General features: G+C 46.7%; 1 protein-coding gene across 1 annotated transcript in view; it reads left to right on the top strand.

The window, feature by feature from the left end:
* The window catches only part of SLC6A2 (solute carrier family 6 member 2), a 1124598-nt gene that overhangs the window by 156086 nt on the left and 955690 nt on the right, over nt 1-12822 (top strand). The window lies entirely within an intron of this gene.

A 12822-nucleotide genomic window follows, 5' to 3' on the forward strand; every position in this document is an offset into this window, starting at 1 on the left:
AGAGAATAGAGGCTGTTATTTTTTGTGTACCCCCTGTAAACATATATACAAGCCCCATGTTTATCTTAGGTTCATTTGGGTAGGTAGGGCATGCATTTTGTATGGCGGTTTTTACCCGAATACATTGTTGTTTATGTTTATTTGTATTTCCCACTATATCCTTGATATCTTCCCATTGCACAAAGCACTTTTCCGGAAATAACCGTCCCCATTGAGTGATACCCCTGGAGCCCCAGTGCATTGCCACTTCACTATCTATAGTGAAAGGTGTATGGGGATCTCCCCAAAGTGGCATACTTGGGTGGTATAGCCTGTCAGTACCAAATATGTCAGCTATTTTAGCCCATGCCGTGGTCGTTACCTTCGCGGGGTCTGTGGTATTGTAGTGCTTGGGGTTGGGTCTAGTTATCTTGTGAAGTGCTGTGATCGCTTCCCGTTCTTCCGGGGCGGGAGGTGAGGTTCCTGGGTTGAGAAAGTATGTGGCCCATTGTGCCGCATAGTGTGCCTGTGCTGCCAGGTAGTATAAATCCAGGTCTGGTGCCATAAGCTCGCCCCTCGGATACGTATCTGTTGATATCTTCCAGCTTAGTCTAGGATGTCCTCCCCAAACGAATGCAACGCAGGCACTGTTCATTTTAGCAAACAGGGCGCGACCAGGCCAAACCGGTACTGTGCTGAACAGATAGAACAGTTTTGGTAATATTATCATTTTGATTAGGGCTATTCTCCCCATCATTGATATGGGTAGGGCGCTCCAGCGCTTCATTTTAGTGCATAAAGTGTCAGCTAGTGTGCTATAGTTTAGGGCACGGGATAGTTGGGCCGTTCTAGCAATGCTTGCTCCCAGATACAAAATATTCATCGGGCTCCAGATGAGACCATGTAAGTTTTGGGGTTGAATTGTATTTTCTGTGAGCAGGTATATCTCTGATTTGTTTGGGTTGAGGCTTAGGCCAGAGTATTCACCAAATCTTATGACTTCTGCCAGGACCTTGCCCAGTGAACGATCCGCGTTCCTTAAATATAGTAAAATATCGCCTGCATATAGTGTTATGATTTGTAGTTTGCCCTCAAGCCATAATCCATATGGGCTGTAGCGTGAGCTAAGAATATCAGCCAGGGGTTCTATTACTAGGGCGAACAATAAAGGTGACAATGGACAGCCCTGTCTGGTGCCACCACGCAGCTCTAGTATGTCTGTTAAAGTGCAGTTAATTCTAATCTTGGCGTGGGGGCATGTGTATAATATTTGAATCCATTTAATGAATTTCTGGCCAAACCCATAATTTCATAGTACCCAAAATAGGAAGGGCCTGGAGACAGTGTCAAATGCTTTTCACATATCGAGGGATACCGCTATCCCTTGAGTTTCAGGGGGTACTGCGGCTAGGACTTTGTGGCATCGTCTTATATTTGTTGCTGTGGACCTGCCCATAATAAACCCTGCCTGGTCTTCATGTACCATATAGGGCATCAGCAGTGTTAGTCTGGTTGCTAGTATTTTTGCTAAAATCTTCGCATCTGTATTTATTAATGACAGTGGCCTATATGAACCACAATCCTCAGGGGGTTTCCCTGGTTTAAGCAGTAGCGTAATTACTGCCTCTCTAGTGGTTTCAGGGAGTTTTCCCTTATTTAAGGCTTCCATCCATACAGCATAGAGTCTGGGAGCTAACAGGTGACTGAATTCCTAGTCCGTCTGTACCGGGGGCTTTCCCATTGGGAAGTGCTTTGATCGCCTCCACTATCTCTGCCTCCGTGATCGGAATCTTGATTGAGTCCCTCGTGGCATCGGCTATGAGTGTTGTTGGTATCTGAGAAAGATAATGGTCTATCTCTTCATCAGTGACGTTGCACTGAGGAGAGTACAGTTTTTTATAGAATGCGTAGAATGTTTCTTTCACCTTACTATGGTCTGTGGTCACTGTGCCATTCGGTGTTGTATGCATGGTATGGTTGTTGGACCTCTTTCTCCTCTTACTGTTCTAGCCAGAAGTCTCCCTGGGCGTTCGCCTTCCCCATATCGAAGTATCGGATCTCCTGATCCGCTGCTTCTGTGTATTCATCTAGTTTAGTCTTAATTTCTGCACTAAGCTGTGATGATGGGGTGTGTGCGTACTGGGATTGTAGAGAGGTTATTTGTGACTCTAATCATGCCAGTCTACCCCTGATATCTTTGAGGATTCCGCATTCTGTGGATATTGAATTACCTCTAATGCATACCTTAAATGCTTGCCACAATATTGCCTGACTGGACACAGAGCTTTCATTAATGTCAAAGAATTCTTCTATTTGTTGCACCATTGTATTTTTGTATACCAGGTCACACAGGGCTGTGGGTTTGAATCTCCATGGTGGTCTGTGAACCGTACTAGCGGGAATTTGCAGTGTTACCTGTATTGGCAAATGATCTGAGTATGTTGTGGGGTAGATATGGGCGCTAGTAACCCTAGATAAGACTTCATTGTCTACTAGCCATAGATCTATTCTAGAATGCATGTCATTCATTATGGAGTAATATGTGTATTCTCTCTTAGAAGGGTTTAATTTTCTCCATGCATCCTTAAGATTTAAGTCTGACATATGTGTAAGTATGTTCTGTGCTGTCTTGTCTGTGTTGATGTGCAATCTAAGTGTACGTCGAGGATGCTATTAAAATCTCCGCCACATATCACATAGGCCATGGGGTAGTTTGCCAGTTTTTCAAATGTTGTGGAGTAGAATTCCGGGACATCGATATTCGGGCCATAAACATTAAGAAGGACTATCTCCTTGTCACAGAGAGTGCCATGGAGTAGCACATACCTCCCCTCGGGATCACATTCAGCGTACATACAATTAAACGGCAAGGTCTTATGTATTAAAATTGCTGCCCCTCTCACCTGTTTGGAATATGTTGTGAAATATTGGTGCGTTCCCCAGTTTGGTACCAGTTGCCCTCCTTGCTGGGGTCCTGTGTGGGTTTCCTGCAGGAAGATTATCTTGGGGTCCTGTCTATTGATATATGCTAGAACCTTCCTTTTCTTGATTCTGGATCCCAAGCCTCGTACATTCCAGCTCAGTATTTTAATATTGTCTGAGCCTACTTTAGCCATTGTCTATGAGGTAATTGCAAACATATGCATGCCTATATGTTTCCGTTATATGCTTAATAACCTTTGTGCTCAGTACCTGTGTGCTTTTTTTTTTTTTTTTTTAAATTTGTTTTTATTGAGTTTTCAAAATAAACATTCACATGAACAAGGAAGTACAGAATAAGATTATCGTTTGGAATAACAACGAGTACCTGTTCAGGTCAAGTTCTTCCTATTGTTTGGAAGGTACAACTAAAGAGCAAACATGATCAGAAGAACGTAGAGAGACCAACAATATAAACAACTATGTCCTCCCTTTTCCCCCAACAAGTTTAGAATTGATACCCCCTCGCCCCTCCCACCGGGAATGGAAGACTGGTCATTTGGAGATTTTTTGGCGTCGTGGTCAAGGGTGCTTTTTGTTTTAATGCCGTTCTTTCCGTAACTGAACCCCAACAGTCCCATCTTGTCCCCTCCCCCCTCCCACACAGTTACCCTAACTTCAACTGTGCCTTTTGAGTCCCAACCGTCACCACCCATCAACTTCACGTGCACCTGCTACAGGGGGGGCTGTGGCGGTTTCCAGTGCCCATGCCAACATAGGCCGTGTATATTGTATCCGGTTCTGCGTTGTTACTCTCACTCATATGTACACCTGTGGGGCAATGTTCATCAACACAATTTGTAGAGTAAGACATGTACCCCCCAAATGTGGGCCTCCCAAGGGGGGGCCTTTGCTGTTATTAATCCATTTTATGACAAGAACGTGCTTGCTATTATATGTCTACACGGACTCATGAATTCCCCTCTGTTCCAGGTTGTCTAGATGTGGCAGGGATGTGTGTTTCAACAATGTTTGCCGCCTCCTCCGGAAATGTGAAGAAATATATTTTGTTCTGATGTTGGATTTTAAGTCTGGCTGGATAGAGCATAGCGTATTGAACTTGTCGTTCTCGTAGCAGTTTCTTGACCCCTGTGAAGAGTTTCCTTTCTTGTTGCACCGCCAGAGTGAAGTCTGGAAAAATACGTATGGTGTTGCCTCCCATCTTTTCTCTTGTTTTTCTCTGGCAGTTTTCAAAATCAAAACTCTGTCTCTGTAGTTTATCATGCGGGCTATGATAGGTCTATGATATGCCCCAGGTTTAGGCTTTGGGGGGAGTGACCTATGTGCCCATTCCACTATGAACATTGGTGACCATCCAGGGTCTCCCACGAGAGTGCGCAACAAGTCTTCTACTGCTTTTTCCATTGACCCTTTCATTGCCTCCTATGGAACACCAACTATGCGAATGTTGTTCGGCCGTGACCTCGCCTCTAAATCTTCGCATTTGGATTTCACCGTCCCTAGTTCTATTGCCATTGTGGAGGCAGTGTTCTTCAAGGTCTCTAACGCGTCTTCCGAGCTTGAAATTCTCGTCTCTGCCTCGGTCATGCGCAACTTTGTTTTGTCTAGTTGTGTTTTGATTGATGCCACATTGGCTGTTATTCCATCAAGTTTGTCATTGAGGGCTGAGAAGCTCTGCTGCATGGCTAGAAAGACCGCCTGAGGATCCATCATCAGCGCCAATGGGGCCTGTTTTTCCTGTGAGGGCATTTCTTCATCCATTGCTGTTGTGTATTTGTCGATGGTTCCTCTACCCTTCTTAGGGCCAAAGCTCTTGGGCATCATTGTTTCTCAGAGGGGGTGTATCCGAAGGAGTAGCTCTAGAATCCAGCTTTCCTAATTTCCTATACCTGGTGGGTATGGTGTGGAGACAAAGCTAACCGAATGTAGAGTGTTCGGTTCACCTTTTGAGGCAATTCTGTGCAGCCGCTAGTGTTAGTACTGTCCGAGCTTTAAGTCCATTACCAGATGTTCTCTCTTGTTGCCAGCCCAACCTTCATATAGACTTGCAGCAACTACTGTAGTGGCTTGGAAGCTAGTTCGTTGTCAATAGAATTGATCTTACTTTGGTCTTGTCACGAAATTCACACAGACAGCGTGTTTTGGGATTATGTCTTGCACGCCCCTTTCCCTCTTCAAACGGTTTCCACGACTGCCCTGGTGCAGTGAGGTGCGAACTGAAAGCTCATGCTGGGTGTCTTTGCACTTCCTTGTCGCTCGTCCCTTAAGAGCCAAGTATAGTTTCAGGGGGCTCAATGTCCTAACTTCTTATTCCCTGCAGGGGTCGCAGATGTCTGCTCAGTTGTCCCCCTTGCCCCCTTCAGATGTCCTCCTGATTAATCCCTTACCTCTTCTTTTAGGGAATGACGTGGTATTGGGAGTACTCTGGTTAGTACTTGTGCGATTCCGCTCAGTTTAGGGCCGCCTGATTTTTGCAGCTGCGTTGACACGTTTCAACGTAGTCCGCTGATGTTAGTGCGTCGTATGGCAGCAGGACTGGGTGAGCCCCGACCCGATCCCTGTGGAATGGTGAGCTGTGCCCTGGGGGGTGGAAGAGCATCTAGGTTGCCATCAGGGGGGGGGACGTTATCTCACTGCACCCCCCACTCGCTTATCAATGTTCTGAATTCCAGGGGGTACCGGGCCCGCCCCTAAACTGCCGGGTCTTCTGCCCCCCCCGGGTCTCCAATTGTTTTAGGGGCCCGCTGGGCGGCCTATGGGCCGTCCGAGGCTCAGCGGGACGCGTGGTCTCCTCTCACCTCCTCGACGCTGATTCCTAGCGTCCCCGGGTCACTCCAGCGCGGCAACAGCAATATGTCTGGAGGGTCTGCAGGCGCTCAACGGGATCCGAAGCGCCCACGACTCGCCCCCAGGCGCTGATGGGCCGTGTGTTCTTTCGCCGTCTCTTGCGCTGGTTTGACACCGGGCTCCTCCCCTCAGCCCTCGGCGTGTCTCCGTCTCTCGTCTTTCACTGCGCGTGGGATCTGGATAATGTATCTCGGGATCTACTTTACCTCTCGCCTTTAAACTTTGTGTGCCAGATCAGTGGCTGTTGCGGCATGTTCTTCGCAAAATTCATCAAGAACCGGTCCCTAGTTGTGATTATTTTGGCATTTTGGGTCTGGATTCCACCGGAGCTCACGCGGGAGCGGCCATACCCTCTCGTGCGCAACAACGCCCCCCTCTAATGATATCATTCTTTATGGCTCCTAAAATGTTAAAAAGAGAGCTTTTTAATTCTTTTTTAAAATCGCACATTATTTGTAGCCGATCTTTAAAAAGAGCTGAAAGTGCATTCTGCTGAGTGTTCATCATGTCCATTATATTCTTTATGTTCGTATTCAGTCTGGGGTCATTTTGAGTCTGTTTGAATGATCTTTTCGGAAGTGCAAGGCATATCAAGGCTTGGCATTGGCCTATGCAGAGAGTCTGACACCTTAGAAAGCATGATTAGTTCTTCCGCGTTTGTAACATGGGCATTCTCAACTGGAGTGGGAGTGAGCCACTTAGCCTTTGTTCAGGAGATTTCAGGCACACCTCATGGTCTGGCTCATTACTTGTTTTTGCTCTGTGTGTGGTTAGTGAAGATTGGGTGACTGAAAATTAATGGATAGGTTAGGTACATGTGGTAAGGAGAGTGCCCTTAAGCCCAACATTTCCTGCTCCACCAACTGCATTTCTTCGTCCAATTTTCCTATACATTCTTGAACAGGGACTGCCTTCTCTACTTTCCATGGCGGCCATTTTTTTGTCTACTTTTTTTAATGGACGCCACGGAAAGAGAGAAGGGACACAACAACATACTTAAGAAACAGGCCCTGTGCAGGGGGGGGCATTACCACTTCAGGTAATGCTCTGGGACCCATAGTTACACAGTTACATAGTAACTATGGGCTCTGGGGCATTACCTCAACTGGTAATGCCCCCCATGCAAGGGGCCTATTGCTTAAGTAGTTTGTTGTGTAAGTACATTTTCTTCACTCATGGAAGCTCAGGAGTCAGGCAGGTACAAAAGAATGATGATTTATTCAAATATAGAAATACAGAAATACAGTTACTCTTAACTTGAGATGTTGCTTAGGGAGACACCCACCATTCCAACATCTGGCACTCACAGCTCAGCTCCAATTGACCCTCTCAGAATCATGTATACATAACATACACCCAAAGTTCTCTGAGCTGTTATTCGTCTAAACTCGCCAACATTCTGTAGTCATGCAAGGAGTACCAGTGAGAAAAATACACATCATAACACATGCACTTAACATAGTTGGCCTAGCCACAGAAAGTGGCAAACTGATTTACACCCACTGAATATAATTCCTGCCTACCTACCAAGAAATAGAAGACATTTCCTCTGCAACTGGCATTTGGTATAATTAAGAACATGCATTAAGAACATGCAACTTAAAGAACATGCATTCAATTTCAAACCCTGAATATAATCCTGCTGCCTGCCAAGAATTATACAACATTTTAATTACAACTACTAATAATTACTATTTGGTACTGAAAGCTGGCACAAACATTTTACAGACAATGGGCTCAATTCATGGAACTACTTTCGCAGAAAATAGGGAACTTACGCCAAACTGCATGTGTAATCCTGTTCGAATACACAGGATTTTCCTTGGACTTGCATGGATTTTGCGGCAATCCGGCATGCCCTTGCGAGCAGCTCAGTGCCTTGCGTGAGAGACCATGCAGAGTGTGGGCGTGGCTTGTGCAGAGGGCTGGGACGGGGGCAGAATGCAGAAAATGGAGAAGAATGTGCAAAAAAGTGGGCGTTCCGAGGGAGAGCTCACATGCAGTCCATTGCACGCCGACAATTGCATGAAACGAAATGTATTCATGACCCACAAGCACAGCCTCTCGGCAGAGAAATGGCCATGCAAAGCCTCATAACATTCGCCAAACCGAAGGCAGGCGTAGAGGCACTTGCGCATAGGAATCACCACGCAGATGTGGGATCGCATGTTGGATTTGGGGGTGCATGTACGGAGCCGGGGTTCCGATCTAACTTAGGGGTGAGCATACACAGTGTAGCGGGGTGCAGGAATGGATTACAGGGGTTTGCATGTAGATTTTCAGAATTGTACCCGAGTTACAAATACACGTGTTGTCGGGGTGCAGCTGACAGTTGTGGGGACCCTGTTTACAGGTTGCATGTATGCATGCCCAGAGAGCACGCAAAGGTAGCTGTTACTGGCTGTTTTGGATTTGTGTGGGGGCGTGTCAGGGGCGTTCCGAACATGACTCGCGTATACGGTTACTTTGCGTGAAAAATTCCATGAATATGCAGAGCATGCAGAAAAACGTCTGTGTGCAGGTTCACGCAGTGATGTTTTCGGCACGCAGGATTTGCAGGATTTCTGTGCACTTTTCCATGAATCAGGCTACTGGATAATCTCCTCGTCTACAACTAAATGTAAGAAATATTCTATGCAAATGGTATTTGTTGGCATCTAAATGACAATGGAGTCTTTTAATGCCCCTGAATATAATCTCTGCCTGCCTACTAAGAATTTTGAGATTCATTCCTTTAGTAGTATGATGAGGCGTCGTCTAGGCATCTGAATGCAAGGCAAAGGATCCAGAAGACAATGGGCTCATTACAAGTATGGCTGTGCAGGAAAAAAGTGGCGGTAACGGAATTACAACTACTTTTCCTGCTCCACCATACTATGAGTTTGGCCCAGGAGTGGGGGATTTCTTTCTAGCATCATACTGGAAGTAAATCCTCCCACTTTCCACCAAAGAATCGGCAAAATACTGCTCTAATCCCCAATTGAGTCCTATGGACTCCAAATTAATGAGGACTAACACCACTACCACCACTTGTTATCCGGAGGTAAATCCGCCAAACTAAGTGGCAGTAACAGTAATTCCTTTGGGTGGTAGTCCAGTAGATTTACTGCTGCAATACCGCCCAACTCGTAATGAGGCCCAATGTGTTATTTTGTGTTGGTTGATGACTGGTTAGTCGTTCCTTAAATCAGATCATTTTACCCTGAGAATTCTGGATTTTTTGTCATATTTTGATTTGGTAGTCAGGTAAGGAGATTTTAATTATAAACAATACTGACTTGACCACTGCACTGGCCAATTAATTAATCCTGAAGCCGGAATCTCAGATGAAGCCTAGGTTGTGTAATTTCGTTTTTTATATGCATGTTTTCTATAAATAAGGGAGGAGTGAGGCATAGTGAGAAGGCTTTTTTGTGTATGCAAGCAGGGCCAATTACAGTGCTGGACTGGGAACCAAAAGTGGCCCTGGACATTTTTTTGAAATAAATATTCTTTAAAATGCACAATTTGCATCACATTTGATCAAAAACCTCCCCCTTGTGTACTACTCAAACAGTCTGTCACAAAAGCAATTAATTGCCATTTGCAACAGTGGGCCATTTTTTCATTGGTGCCCACGACACTTTTATGCCCCAGTCCGACACTGGCGGAGTGCATGAGCGCCAGTGTACAATCACTGCCAGAACGTCAGCCTACACCCAGAACCTCCAAAGGAGTCTGCTAACTTTGGAGGAGGAGCCTAGATGGGATAGCTCAGTGACCTCACTCTGGCCCAGTGGGGTGAGGGCTGCAAACTTGGGAAGTGCAGGGGTGGGGCTGCAGCCTCATGCAGGGATAGATCACACCTCCCTGACTGTGAGAGGTGAGGAAAGGGCTGAGGCCATGAGCCAGCCCATACACTCCACTACAATAGGAGGGCATATTGCCCTCAAAGTACTTCCCGTCCCCACTCTCACTTCTAGGGGGCCCCTTCCTCTTTTGGGACCCACACAAACAAAAGGACTCCCCGCGTGCATCTGGATGTCTGCTCCACCCATTAGATGACAGAGGACCCACCCACCCAAAGACATCTCCCTGGTATTGGAGTAGATTTGCACCCCGTTTGTGGGGTAGGATGAAACTGTGAAATGAATGGCAGCACGCATGTGCTTTGGTGCCTAACTGACCGCGTGCTTGAAGAACGGCACAACACCAACCCCCTCTGTACCGTCCCAGTCTGTTCATCTTCTGTATGGCTGCAAAGAGGCATAGGAGAGGAATGTTAATTGCAAGTAGAAACCACACCTTCAATGCTTAGTTGCACAGTTCCAGCCACCCTCGCTCCCCTTGCATACCCTGCAGAAAAGGTTTGCTACCCCCACGCTTCCTCCAAAGAAGAGTGCGCAATAGCCTAGTGTTTAGGAGAAGAGAAGTGGCCGGCTACTGTTACTCCTGGTGTACTCCAACTCAACGCCCTTTCCTCAGATTTGTTTCCACCGCACACCTAAACCATGTATTTATTAGAGTTTAGGAGACTGACGGAAATGCCATGAAGCGGCGAAGAGACATTTACGGAAGGCATTGTAGCCAGGGATTGAGGAACGTGGGGCTACGTTCTGCGTGCTCTAACTTGACGTCCAAGTCCTGTATACACCCAAAAAAAGTTCTAAGAAGAAGTGGTGCATGCTGGAACTTGATATTCAAGTGGCGAGAGTTAGTGAGCAATTGAGTGTAAATAGGAATTGACGCCAGCTAGAAGTTGAGTTCCAACTTTTTCAGAGCCACTGATCAATTAACTGCAACAAGAAGTGGAGTATGCTTGTACTTGAAGTCCACGTCCTAAAGCCAATGAGAGCAGAGTGTAACATGCAGAGAAAGCGTGCACCTTGGAACATGAAATCCAAAGTCACTGGTGAACAACAGAGAGACTTGCATGATGGAACTTGAAGTCTAAAGTCCCAAGAGAGAGTGCTGAACAATATGTGCCGAGCAACCCTTTAGATTGGGATTTGAAGTCCCAAGTTCCCAGAATCTGTTACAAACAGACTGCAATGAGTCTCAAGACTCCAGGGATCTTGAGAAACTGGAGTCCAAGAGTCCAGACCCCCAGGGCTAGCTAAATGAAGATCCATTGTGACAATCCAGAGACAAGGACTAGTGTTTACAACCACCTGACAACCTCTTCAACCACTTGTTGAACAAAATATGTCAACGCTATGACACTGTGTTGAGTGATTCCCACAACAAGGCGACAGGAAGGCATTGGGGAATGCAGCCTGTGCAGTCCACCCATGAAGCTGGGTACACCAAAGCAAGGGCGCTCCGTGTGGACCACCACAAAGCACAACCACATGGAACAGAAGCGTGGCCTGACTAGTCCTGCAGGCAGAGCACCTTCACTACACCCACACGTATGTGTGTGTAGGAGTGTGTTCCTGGCAGGCCACACCTTCCTGTCACTGGTGCCAGACACTGCAACACAATCAAAGTTCCACAGCCCACCCAGCCGCCACAAGCACCCCTGACCCCCTGCATGCAGCGCTTGGGGCAGCAACCACCAGCTGGACCTTGTGTACACTGCCAGCAACCCCACTCATTGTTGGTAACTCAGTGGGGGTGTCACTATTTGCGCAGCCACAGAGGGAGCAAGTGACATGTCATGGTGACGCGTGCTGCCTGCATGCCAGGTTGCCATCAGTCGGTGCAAGCCGAATGCTGCAGCAGTGCTGGATGCTGCGAGGGGTGGGGGGCGCATCGTCTGGCACCACTTTCCCCTTGTCTATGTGACAGGTTTGGAATTGGTTAACACGGTAGGTGGGGTAACTGCCCCCCCGAGCTAGAAGATATTACGAGAGTGGCCTCATTGCACCGCTGTCTACAGAACTGAAAAGGGAGTGAAACATGATGAGGGATGAGTTAAGGGCTTCATTGTAGGCTCAAGAGGAGGTCCCGCCTGGAATGGAATGAACGCACGAAATGTTGGGTCACATGGTGCAACGTGTGAACTTAAGTTGCTGGCAAATTGGCATGGAGTCTTCAGATGGCAGACATGGAATGAGTTCTGATCCACCTGTTCGCACTCTACACATTTGCATTTTTCATATGAAGGGTGCACAACACTGGCTCCTCTCATCTAGTCAGGATGTAGTCTGTCATGCTAGTGGAGTAGCCGGCGTATGCATTATTGACTGTGACTGCCGGGGATACTCGCAAGAGACAGATGCGGCAGCGCTGCCGAGTAAAATGGACGGAGGATCGAGAAAGCTAATAATGCATACGCCGGCTACTGAGAGGAGATGAGAGGAGCCTAGCCTACGACAGCCACTGCGCTGCAACGCTGAACTCAAACCAGAACTATCAACTGCATACAGCCCGTAAGACCCGGACACCGCACCTGGAGTTCTGCTCCCTCCACACCTTACCAGGGTCACGTCACAAGACCCAACAAAGAAAAGATACGAGCTACACCCCAAGGCTCTCCCGTGTCCTGGACCCCACACCATCTGCGCACCTATGCGTCCAGGCCCTACCAAAGTCCTAGACCCCAAAGGGCGACCTATATCAGGCCCAAGATGAAGGCTATCTGCCGAAACGTCCAAGGACCAGCTTCTCTTCCATCTCCTGCTAGTCCTTATTAACTGTCTCCAAACAACTTATGATTCAACTCAGGACGTCATCTACTATCACTTGTCACTAATAGGTGGTGGTCACTATTCAATTCCAAAGCACCAAAATGGAACTATATTTGTGAAAAAACTTTTTCGAATTTACAAATTTAAATGCAAAGGTCTACAACATTGCAAAAGCCTTTGATAAAAAACTAAATACTTTGGGTTACTAATCCCTCTATGTTGAGATGCATAATTAATAAATGCAACTTTACCATATGTGAATATGTGAATCTTTAATTCTATTTGTGTTTAGGTTTCACCTTTATTACACATGATTGAATACCTGTGACATGACTAAATAACTTAATGTGTACTTCAAAAAAAGAGTACCCCCTCTAAATCTAGTTGTCAGAGCGAACCCACTTGTGTATTTTGCCCAATAATGGTGGACAGCCTAAGGCTGCCG

This window comes from Ambystoma mexicanum, chromosome 1q, assembly GCF_040938575.1.
Source record: "Ambystoma mexicanum isolate Mex_15411 chromosome 1q, UKY_AmexF1_1, whole genome shotgun sequence".
NCBI classification, from domain to species: Eukaryota; Metazoa; Chordata; class Amphibia; order Caudata; family Ambystomatidae; genus Ambystoma; species Ambystoma mexicanum.